We start from the raw sequence: 12242 nt of genomic DNA on the forward strand, positions 1-12242 counted from the left end.
GTTCTCAAATGTTGGAATGCAACCATTAACCAACAAACTATTAAGGAAATTTGTAAATATCCATGGATTAATCCAACTGCGATTGTACTTATTTTAACAGAATGCATGTCAGAGAGTACCCACTTTTATTCAATAAAAATGTGGTCAAATATTTAAGCCCAATAACTGTGTTATAGGTAAGAATGACAAAATCACTTATATATTATAATAATAGATTCCATATCATTTATTATTTTGGGGATGTTTTCCATGGAATTTTTAAAAAGTACCTTTCAAATGTACTCCACTAAAAAGATCAATGGTGTTTCAAATTATTTATTTTATTTTATTATTATTTTGTAATTTTCTGACAGGACAGTTGGACTTATTGGTGGCCATGCATAAGAAGGGGGCAGGGTCAAGACTGTCATGAGTCCAAGGCCTGCCATTTGTCCAGGGTGCCACCATTAGGGATGTATTTGACCCCACAGACAGTGGGGATGAGTAGCTCTTCTGCCACCATGTTTTCAAAGTCATCCGCATTAAATAATCCCTACTTGGAAATACAGAACTTCTGCCAGCCGGGAATTTGAACTTGGCCCTGCATAGGGCCTCAAACACATCCTTGTTTGGCAGCTTGGTGAGGCTGGATCTTAAGACTTGTCCAATGCGGGCTTGCCAAAGGCACCACCATACCTATCAGGAGCCCAGGTTGGGGACTGTGTGCCGGCATGAATGTCCACTGGAAAATGGTGTCTCCTAGATCTGTTAGAGCAGCCCATACAGGCAGCAGGCCGCATCGGCTACCACAGAGGCTGCTGTTTGCAGCCATTCTGCACAGGGACCCCACGGGGAGAAGGACACAGTCAGCTGATTGGTGCAACAATTTTGAATCATTTAAGTTTATGTTGGTATAACAGAGAATTGGTTATAAAATCATATTGGGGTTTCTTTATTAAAATATTGGAGTGTTCTTTTTAAAGAATGTTTCTGTGTATTAAGGAAACATTAAAAATCAGTTTACTCTTTAATGAATCAGAAGGTTTGAAAATTTGAAGTATAAATATCAATTAGAATATGCTAGAACATGATCATTTATCTTTGTGAGAAAAGGCAAATTAATCCTTCTTATCTGGAACAAGACAAGGATGCCTACTCTCACAACATTTATTCAGCATGGTATTGGAAGTCCTAGCCACAGCAATCAGACAAACAAAAGAGATAAAATCAAAATTGGAAGAGAAGAGGGAAAATTGTCACTGTATGCAGATGAAATGATACTATGTATAGAAAAACCTAAGGACCTAACCTAAAAACTACTCAAACTGATCAACAAATTCAGCAAAGTAGCAGGATACAAGATTCACATTCAGAGGTCAGTTGCACTTCTTTACACTAACAATGAAATATTAGAAAAGGAATACTAAATACAATACCTTTTAAAATTGCACCCCAAAAAATCAAATATCTGGGAATACACCTGACCAAGGAGGTGAAAAATTTATATGCTGAGAATTATAAAACATTAATCAAGGAAATTAAAGAAGTTTCAAAGAAATGGAAAGGTATTCCATGCTTCTGGATTTGAAAAATTAATATTGTAAAAATGGCCATACTACCCAAAGATTTACAGATTCAGCGCAATCCCTATCAAATTACCCATGACATTTTTCACAGAACTAGAACAAACAAGCCAGAACTTTATATGGAACCACAAAAGAGCCAGAATTGCCAAAGCAATCCTGAGGAACAAAAACCAAGCAGGAGGCATCACTCTCCCAGACTTCAGGCAATATTACAAAGCCACAGTCATCAAAACAGTGTGGTACTGATACCAAAACAGACATACAGACCAATGTAACAGAATAGAGAACCCAGAAATAAACCCAGACACCCATGGTCAGTTAATCTGACAAAGAAGGCAAACTTATAAAATGGGAAAAAGACAGTCTTTTCATTAAGTGGTGCCGGGAAAACTGGATAGCCACATGCAAATCAGTGAAACTGGAACACACCCTCACACCATGCACAAAAATAAACTCAAAATGGCTTAAAGACTTAAATGTTAGACAAGACACCATCAAACTCCTGGAAGAGAACATAAGCAAAATATTCTCTGATATCAACCTTAGCAATATTTTCTCAGGTCAATCTCCCAAAGCAACAGAAATGAAAGGAAACATAAACCAGTGGGACCTAATCAAACTGACCTACTTTTGCACAGCAAAGGAAATCATAAAAAACAAACAAACAAACAAAAAACACAAAAAGACAACTTACAGAATGGGAGAAAATAGTTTCAAACAATGCAACTGACAAGGGTTTAATCTCTAAAATATACAAGCAATTTATACAACTCAACAGCAAAATAGCCAACAACCCAATGGAGAAATGGGCAAAAGACCTGAATAGACATTTCTCCAAGGAAGATATACAGATGGCCAACAAGCACATGAAAAAATGCTCAACATCACTGGTTATTAGAGAAATAGAAGTCAAAACTACTCTGAGATACTGCCTCACACCAGTTAGAATGGCCATCATTCATATGAAGTTCACAAATAATAAATGCTGGAGGGGGTGTGGAGAAAAGGGGACCCTCCTCCACTGTTGGTGGGAATATAAATTGGTACAACCACTGTGGAAAACAGTATGGTGGTACCTTAGAAAACTATACATAGAACTACCATATGACCCAGAAACTCCACTCCTGGGCATATATCCAGACAAAACTTTCCTTGAAAAAGACACAGGCACCTGCATATTCATTGCAGCACTAGTCACAATAGCCAAGATATGGAAACAACCCAAATGTCCATCAACAGATGACTGGATTAGGAAGATGTGGTACATATACACAATGGAATACTACTCTGCTATAAAAAAGAATGACATAATGCCATTTGCAGCAACATGGATAGAACTAGAGACTCTCATCCTGAGTGAAGTAAGTCTGAAAGAGAAGAAATCAAATACCATATGATATCACTTATATCCGGAATCTAATATATGGCACAAATGAACCTTTCCACAGAAAAGAAACGAACTCATGGTCTTGGAGAACAGACTTGTGATGGGGGAGGGGGAGGGGGAGGGAATGAGATGGCCTGGGAATTTGGGGTTAATAGATGCCAATTATTGCCTTTGGAATAGATAAGCAATGAGATCCTCCTGTATAGCACTGGGAACTATATCTAGTCGCTTATAATGGAGCATGATAATGTGAGGGAAAAAAATGTATACATGTATGTGTGACTGGGTCACCTTGTTGTACAGTAGAAAATTAACAGAACACTGTAAACCAGCTATAATGGAAAAAAATCATTATGTTAAAAAAATCCTACTTTTTACAGTGAGTTTAAGCTTTTATTATCTAATGGCAGTTAAGTGTGTATATAGGACTCTGGAGTCCTACACATTCCTGTCCTGTGGGTGAAAGGTGCTGTGTCTCTTAGCTTTCCTTTCCTTTGATATCCTCTCCACTCCACCCACCCACATTCTCTCTGCCATAACAGAAGGGACTGTACTCAGTTTGGCATCGTTTAGGCTTTGTCCTCTGAAATGATTGTCCCACCTGAGCTGTCCCTTCCTTTCTTTTTTTTTTTCTTTTTTTTTTTTTTTTGTCTTTTCGTTGTTGTTGTTGCTATTTCTTGGGCCGCGCCTGCGGCATATGGAGGTTCCCAGGCTAGGGGTCCAATCGGAGCTGTAGCCACCGGCCTACGCCAGAGCCACAGCAACGCGGGATCCGAGCCGCGTCTGCAACCTACACCACAGCTCACGGCAACGCCGGATCGTTAACCCACTGAGCAAGGGCAGGGACCGAACCCGCAACCTCATGGTTCCTAGTCGGATTCATTAACCACTGCGCCACGACGGGAACTCCTGTCCCTTCCTTTCTTAGATTTAATGTCATTTTCACAGTAGATTCCCTTGATTCATGTTTTCATTGGGAGGACCCTAAGGCAATGGAGAAAAATTACTGAGCCCTGTAATAAACCAATGGGGGTAAAAACAGGACACAAAAGAGGATTTTTCTTACCTTTGAGATCATACTCAGAGGTATTTCTATTCTTTGCAGATAGCTAGCAGGCATGGTCCAGTATGCAGTCTGAGGTTTTAGCTGTGGGTGAAGAGTTCTCAAACCAGCTTCAAAAGCATTGTGGCTTGTTTATAGCTGTTGTGGCTCAGGTGCTATCACTTTAGGCTAAAATCTCTTCATTGTTTCTTGGGAGCAGTTTCCAAGAGGCTGGGCGAGGAGGTCACCTTTTAAGTCAGCTTCTACTTCAGTGCACACTGGTGAAGAATTTGGTTTAGTGAATAAAAGAATTTTGAAAGTAAATCCAGAGTGACTTTTAGCAATAATTAATGGCATATTTAGTCAGTGATGCATGCCCATGCTCACAATTATTATAACATTGCTGTAATTTTATTACTACTATTGCATCTCATAAAATGCCTCATTCCAGGGCTGAATATTTAAGTAGTATAGAAAGACTTATATAATCTTAAACAAAACTATCCCCACTCTTGCTCAGCTTGGTGATCTTTTATATATACTTTATTAAATACTTGTCATGTCATAATTCCTCTTATAGATGATTTATATATTCTATCTTATTAGTTCTGATTGATATATTGATTTCTAAAGAATATGACTGAGACTCTTAAAAGTTGAATGCTCTGTGTAATGTATAACTGAGCTGGGTATAACTGGAATATGAACCCTAAACCTGAGGTCTTTCTAGGTTTACCCCTCAGCCTTGATTAATTATAGATTTATTTGGCTTTATGAAATTAACCAGTTACATGGTTATTTAGGGGAGATGGGCCTAAGTTTTACCAAAAGTTAAGGTGATCTGTACCTACCATCTTGTTTTGTAAAGAATAGTTGTGATTTAGGCTTGCTTTCCTGGCGTAATTGGTTTTTTGTGTCCAATTTAACCCTTAAAGTATCCTTGATTATGTGATAAATTACATGGTCACGTTATCCCCAGAATTTAACTAGTCATCTCAGTATAACTAAAGTACAAATTCTGTGAAAGTGGAGATGTTTGTCTCTTTATTGTGTCACCGGCATCCTGGCACATTAAATACTGTCACTAAGTATTTGTTGAATATTTTGTTGACAGATATTTGATATGTGTATCAGGGTTCTCCAGAGCAATAAAACCAAGAAGAGATAGATAGATAGACAGATAGATAGATCGATCGATTGATCGATCGATCGATAGATAGATAGATAGATATGGATGTATTTTAAAGAACCAGCTCACATGATTGTAGGTTCCCGTGAGCCTGAAATTTTTAGGGCAGGCCAGCAGTCTGGAAACTCAGGCAGGGATTTTGTGTGACAGAATTGAGACAAAATTCCTTCTTCTCTAGGATTCCGTCTTCTCAGATTTTTTTGTTCTTAAGGTCTTCAACTGATTGCACAAGGCCCACCTATATTGTGGAAGATAATTTCCTTTACTTAAAGTCAACTGATTGTAAATGTTAATCATAATGACAAAATGACCTTCACAGCATCATTTAGATGAGTGTTAGATCAAACAACTGGGTACTATAGCCTAGCCAAGTTCTCAGACAAAATAAACTACTAGTAAATGTGTATTTAGGAAGACACTATATAAATATGCCATTGAAAAAAGTGGAATACACTGAAATAGTGTTCATCAGTATTAACAGAAATAGCTCAGTAAATTGTAACTTTTATTACATTCCAGGAACTATGCCAAATCCCCTCTCTCTTATAGTAATTAATGATTATAATATCTTTATAATAGTATATATGTTTATATATAGGCAAATAATGTTATATAAATACTATTTAATATCATTATTTATGAATGTCATTTAATAAATAGTATATCCTTTGAAATTTTTATTAAGGTATAGTTAATTTACAATGTTATGCTAATTTCTGTTGTACAGCAGAGTGACTTAGTTATACACATATATACCTTTTTATATTCCTTTCTGTTATTTTATTTTTAAATTTTTTATTCAATGAATTTTATTATATTTATAGTTGTGCAACCATCATCACATCCTAATTTTAGAACATTTCCATTCCAAACTCCAGTTCACCCCTCTCTTCCCCTTACTTTTTAGCATCTGTGAGTCTGTTTCTTTTCTGCAAAGAAGTTCATTTGTATCCTTTTTTAAGATTCTACATATAAATGATATCGTATGATGTCTGTCTCTCACTGTCTAACTTCACTTAGTATGATGATTTCTGGGTCCATCCATGTTGCCGCAAATGGCCAGTATTTCATTCTTTTTTATGGCTGAGTAATATTTCATTGTATATGTGTACCACATCTTCTTTATCAATTCTTCTGTTCATGGACATTTAGGTTTCCATTATTTTTAAATATAATATATATCAATGGTATATTCTCATATCATTCATCCTGAAAACAACTTGAGGGCTATTGTTTCTAAGCCTGTGAGAGCTTAGGGTAGTTTTTCAAGGACATACAGCTCTTTAGCATCAGTGCCTCTAACCAGGGACTCAAGTCAATAGGATTCCAAAACGTATACCCTTTGTAGTATACCATATTGCTTTCAGCTTTGTTTTGTTTTTATATTCCTGTACACACGCAGTGTTTAAATATGAAATTTATTTTTGTAGATGGCATCAGGAAGATCTTGGCCAATAGAACGTAGTTAGCACCAGTTTACCAAGAGTTAAGACTTAGGGTTAGCCAACTGGGACTGGATTACTGTATTTTCTGGGAACCTATGTCTCTTTCTTAGCGAGTACTTATATTTATGAAAGAAGTAAACTGTGTTCTTTTTTCCTTTTTTTTTTTTCTTTTTAGGGGTTCACCATGGCATATGGAGGTTCCCAGGTTGGGGGTACAATTGGATATGCAGTTGCCAGCCTACACCACAGCCACAGCAACATGGGATCCAAGCTGCATCTGAGACCTACACCACAGCTCATGGCAACACCAGATCCTTAACTCCCTGAGTGAGGTCAGGGATTGAACCCACGTCCTCATGGTTTCTAGTCGGATTCGTTTCCGCTGCACAACAGGAGCTCCAAAAGCCAAATGTGTTCTTGGTAGAAGGCTCAGGCTTTGTGAAAAGACTTCGTTTATGATTTAGGCTGTGGATATGTCAGCTCCCCGGCAAGGATTAGGTTTGTGAGGGCTGGCCATGGTGGCAGCTCCAGTGACAGTGGTCAGCAGTCCTCTCTTTAGGTGCTGTGAGCAGGACATGATATACTTTCACCTGACAAGTGCACTTTAGTCCTTTACCCTGACTCCTCCCGTGTGTGGCCTGGACTGGTGGTGTGCTTCTCCAGGTGAGAGCCCTCCCTAGCAGAGCAGGATCTGTTTAAAAAAAAAAATGGAGCATCAGGCCTTTCTAGCCTATCTGGAAGACAGTGGGAGGAAGGGAGGGCAGGCAAGGAGCTGGGGACTAGATAGCAGGTAGACACTCATGATTTACGAAAGACAGGAAGCCTTGTGTGATTTCAGACAAGTTCTCTTCCTTTAGAGTGTTGTCTGCTTTGCTAGCTGAAAATAGTAGAAACCTTAGAAATTGCTGGACATAAAAAAAAAAAAATGACTGGAGGGTTGTAATAAGGAGGCTATGTTTATATTTTTCAGGTTATTGATATCAGAAGTAGTAAGAGACTACATTTATAATAGATACTTATGGTTGAATTAGTTTAAAAGATGACCAGAAAAACTCCACTTTTCATTTAAAACTTTCTTTTGTTTTAGTTCTCAATACTAATATTGGCTGTTGTTTTTAACTAAGGCTGAATCTAATTTATCAGTCTGGAGTGTCATTTTCAATGTCAACTTTTAGCTGTGTGACATAAAAACTGTATTTTTGTTTGATAGTTTCTTTTAAATTTTACTAAAATAATTATTTCTCTTCTGAGGGCCTTTTTATGAATGTGAAGCTTATTGAAGATATATGATCATTCGGTAAAACCTAGCTAGTAGTTTTAGGGTAGAAACGTGTATTTTCCCAACACAGCACCTCTTCCTTATCATCTATTCTGTTAACCAAAACAATGCCCAAGAAAGGCAAAATGTGTATAATATATATATGTGTACATAGATGATTTTACCTCAACAATCTACTGCAGACAATCCGCATTGGTTGTAATTTGAAAAATTATAGAATCTCAGAGGGTATTAGTAAGTTGAATAATTCATTACTACACATGAATAAAAATAAGTATTAATTGAACTAAATTATCCAATTGCAAATTTGGATACTTTGGAAAACATAAAAGCTTTAGGAAGTTTCTGGATACAACCTTTGCTTTGAAAATCCTCCCGAAGTATAGTGCATGTTCATGAATTCCACTATATTTATAGGCTAAAAGTAAACATGCATCAATATTATTTTCTATAACTCATACCAAGACTAGTTTTGTTTGATTAGTACTTGGAAATAAACTGATGAAGACTTGATAGAGGTCTCAGGACACCCACCCTCTTCAGTAGAAAGAGCTCATTATTGGAAGGTGTTTGTGCTCTTTAGTTTTGCTTTTCTGCTGAAATGTGTCTGCAGAGCATCTAATTTCTAGGTAAATTTAAGGGTTATCAGCTCATTTTCAATAATTAAACAAAGTGAAAGATCTGTTGATTCTTTCTTATTACCCCTGTTGTCCTTTGGCTTTATGCCTGTGTCAACTTTAATTTCTGATTACAGAGCCAGTGCTTCAGTAATTGGCTCTTAGAAAATGAAATAGCTACGAAAAGATAAAACTTTTAAAACCTATGTTTCTAAATTTAACTGGCCATTATATGCTCTTACTTTTCAGGCATCCTGTGCTTTGCAATTAATTCAACAAATATTTTGGCTGCTTATTTCATGGGAGAAGTTCACCTAAGATTCTAGATGGGATATAGAAATGAAATGCATAGGTGCCTTGCCACAAATAAGCTTATTGGTGGTGATGATTGGCAATTTGGATTTATGCTCTGACCTATTTTCTGTTCTGTGAGTGGTGACAGAGAGTCCAAGATTTTAGTCTTTTGTTTTGGTATTACTGTTTTTTTTAATCTGTGCACTCAAAGAAATATGTGTGTGTGTGTGTGTGTGTGTGTGTGTATACACACACACAAAAAAAAGGAGAGAAATTCTTTGAGATCAGCACTAATGAGGTTTTTTGTTTGTTTTTCTGATTATTTTGATCTGTGTCTAAAGTTGTAGAACTGAATGTAAAAGGTAGGACTGAAGTTGTAGAACTCTATGTATCTGTGTCTGTAATTCAGGAAAAATCCACTTATCATGTGATTATAATGTATTTTCCTACCCTTTCCAGGTATAGTTCATTAGATTGTTATGAAATTTATAGATGTTTTTCCTTAATGGTTATAGAGGTAAATAAAGCAGTTGTATAGAGTCAATATTCCCCAAATTCACACACCTGAAAGCTGATCTTCTATTACTGTGCTAGACTTAAAATAACCTTCATACAGAAACTACTAAATAAAAATAGTTAAGACTACAAGTTCACAAATTAAGGTGAATAGTTAAATACATTAGATTGACTTAGTAATTTTACCTTAAGAAAAATGTTATACAGCTTTTCTCTGATTTTTCAGTTTTAAGCATAGTATATGCATACATTACTCCTACATAGTGTTTGAGATTATAAAATATTTTCAAATATATTTAACAATAATTTAGACCAATGATTTTGTAATAGTAATTATATTTTGCAGAGTGGCAGCTTAAACGTGATTTCAAGGCTTGAGATAATTTTAAAACTTGGATTAATATTAATTGAATTAATAAATAATATTTTGGATAACAATTTTTATGTAAGATAGAATAATAAAATAATGCTAAAGGTAATTTAAATTTTTTATATTTTTGGTTCTTAATGTGTGTCTCACATCAATGAATGTGTTCATTTTTTTCCACTTCTGAAAGATATAATGGGGATGAATGCGGCTACTGAAAATCGTGCAATGTATGTTTATGAGCTTTGCTGCCCTGCTAAAACGGTGGGTATGACAGACAGCTCTCAGTACCTGCCACCCAGTTTTCTCTATGAGATAGAAGTTATAACATTTGCTAAAAGTCATAACTAACTTCACTAAAAGCAATGGTGACAAAGGAACACAAGTGTGTAAGTGCTTTTGCTTCTCAAGAAAAAAAGTAAGACTAGTGTTTTCCTAAAGTAAATTATTAGTTAGTTCCAGTAAAGGAAGATTTGTGAAAGATAGTGAGTATGGCAAGTTGTAGAGTGATTGAGGAAAGTAAATTTTATTTGGCTTGCTTTATAATATCTGAATCTGATAAGAAATAATGAAATGTATTAAATATTTAGCAGAGTTTGCTCAGTGTTGATAGAGTTATTCACAAGACAGTTTAAGGAACTAGAAGGATCCCATGAAAACTTCGCTGCCAAGGACTGCACTAATACAAAACTGGAAAGTAATTCACTCTATTTAAATAATAATTTGCTCTTAGAATTAACCAAGAATGAAAAGGTTTTCTTTACTTGCTGTGAGTAATTTTCCTATAGGTCAGAGATTTTGTATCTCAGCAATAATTTTCTCAGATTTGTGTTGACCTTAACATGTCCTTGGTTATTTACAAAAACAAAATAAACCAAACATATGCAAAACAAAAAAAAAATCAATAAACAGTGAAGAATCAATGTTTGGTTTCTCTTTATGAAGAACCAAAGTTTCCATATACTTTACCACCTTGATTAAATAAGTAACCAGGTATTGTTTCTCATGCTCCCATGCTCCTATCTTAATTAATTAAGCAAATCTCCTCTGACAGCTTGATTTTGCTTTCCCTGGATTTGATCCTAAATTTAGAAAAAAAAAAATTCAGGATATCTTTTACACTGAAAATTATCTTTGCAGTTTTCCAAAGGGCCCCTGGAAAGCTTCAATAGGTTAAGTTTGTAAAAGCAAAATATTATTGACTTATATACCTGTTTTATAGGTTACACACATTTTGAAAAGGCCCTGGAAATCTGTCAGTGCATTTTTTAAATGATTTTTATTTTTTCCATTATAGTTGATTTACAGTGTTCTGTCAATTTCTACTGTACAGCAAAGTGACCCTGTCATACATATATATGTGTGGGGGGGGTGTATATGTATATATATAAATATATATATATATTCTTTTTCTCACATTATCCTCCATCATGTTCTATCACAAGTGACTGGATATAGTTCCCAGTGCTCTACAGCAGGATCTCATTGCTTATCTACTCCAAATGCAAGAGTTTGCATCTATTAACCCCAGACTCCCAGTCCATCCCACTCCCTTCCCCTCCTCCTCCCCCTTGGCAACCACAAGTGAAAAGGCCCTGGAAATTTGTCAGTTCTTAATATATTTTTATTCTCAGGGAAAGTGTATGAAATATTTATGCCTTCTATCCCAAGAGCTAATTTTACTATTGTCCGTTGTGCTATTATTGGCTGTTGAAATAAGTTAACCACTGTCATGAGTCTCATTATGAAATAGAGTTCTTTTCTCCAGTACTTGACTGATGGCTCTGCTCTAAGCTATAGGCTAGGATTTCAGAAGAGTTTCAGAATCTGTGGAAAGGACTGTACAGCACTCTGAACTACCTCACTTCAGTAGGCAGGCTTGAGTGCAGGCTTCCAAGTGGACACTGTTAGACAATGTTCAGACTTTACTAGGGACAGTCAGGATTTCCAGGCCTTTCTTCTCTTCAGTGGAGCAAGACTTAATCACTGAGGACTGAATGAACTGAGAGAAATTTATTTGTGGTTATTGTTGGTACTGTTTGAATACTCTGTTCTTTTTGGTTATATGAGGAAGCCCTTTCTCTTTCTTGAGATGTACCCAAGTCTAAGTTTAATTTACTTTGGTAAACTGAAATGAAATTTTTTTTTCTTTAGGCAAAGAATGAGTTTAATATTATAGAGCACTTGTGAGAAAAACAAATGGGCAGGCAAAGGAGTTCAGCCCCAAGAACAAAGAGGGCTCCATTTTTATATCAAAGAAGTGGGGAGAAGAGGAGACCACCTTCTTCCTCATTTTGGGGTAGACATTAAGGCTGAGATGAGGCATTTTAATGATGAGTGATTTTCACTTGTCCCTTGGGATTCTTGACAACCTAATTATTTGGATAGATTCATAGAAATCTTGCCCAACCCCATTTTTTTACCAGAATATAATTGGAAAAATCCATTGTGTAACAAGTATCACAATTGAGAGTGTTTGTCCCTTAGGATTCTTGACAGCCTAATTATTTGGATAGGTTCATAGAAATCTTGCACCCCCCC

The 12242-nt window shown here is 36.1% G+C and overlaps 1 long non-coding RNA gene and 1 other non-coding gene across 2 annotated transcripts; one reads left to right on the forward strand and one right to left on the reverse strand.

The window, feature by feature from the left end:
- Positions 1 to 729: 729 nt before the first annotated feature.
- LOC146405894 (small nucleolar RNA SNORA70) lies at positions 730 to 864 on the reverse strand. The gene has a single exon (XR_014832300.1). It is a non-coding gene; the product is annotated as a small nucleolar RNA SNORA70 (small nucleolar RNA).
- A 4550-nt stretch (positions 865 to 5414) lies between these two features.
- LOC146405895 (uncharacterized) lies at positions 5415 to 10602 on the forward strand. Its single transcript, XR_014843823.1, has 2 exons — positions 5415 to 9035; positions 9090 to 10602. It is a non-coding gene; the product is annotated as an uncharacterized LOC146405895 (long non-coding RNA).
- Positions 10603 to 12242: the final 1640 nt, after the last annotated feature.

Source organism: Sus scrofa, chromosome 1 (assembly GCF_054392235.1).
Source record: "Sus scrofa isolate SSC_HxYL_T2T_F1_AM1 chromosome 1, Sscrofa_HxYL_maternal_Yorkshire_Landrace_v2.0, whole genome shotgun sequence".
Lineage (NCBI taxonomy): Eukaryota > Metazoa > Chordata > Mammalia > Artiodactyla > Suidae > Sus > Sus scrofa.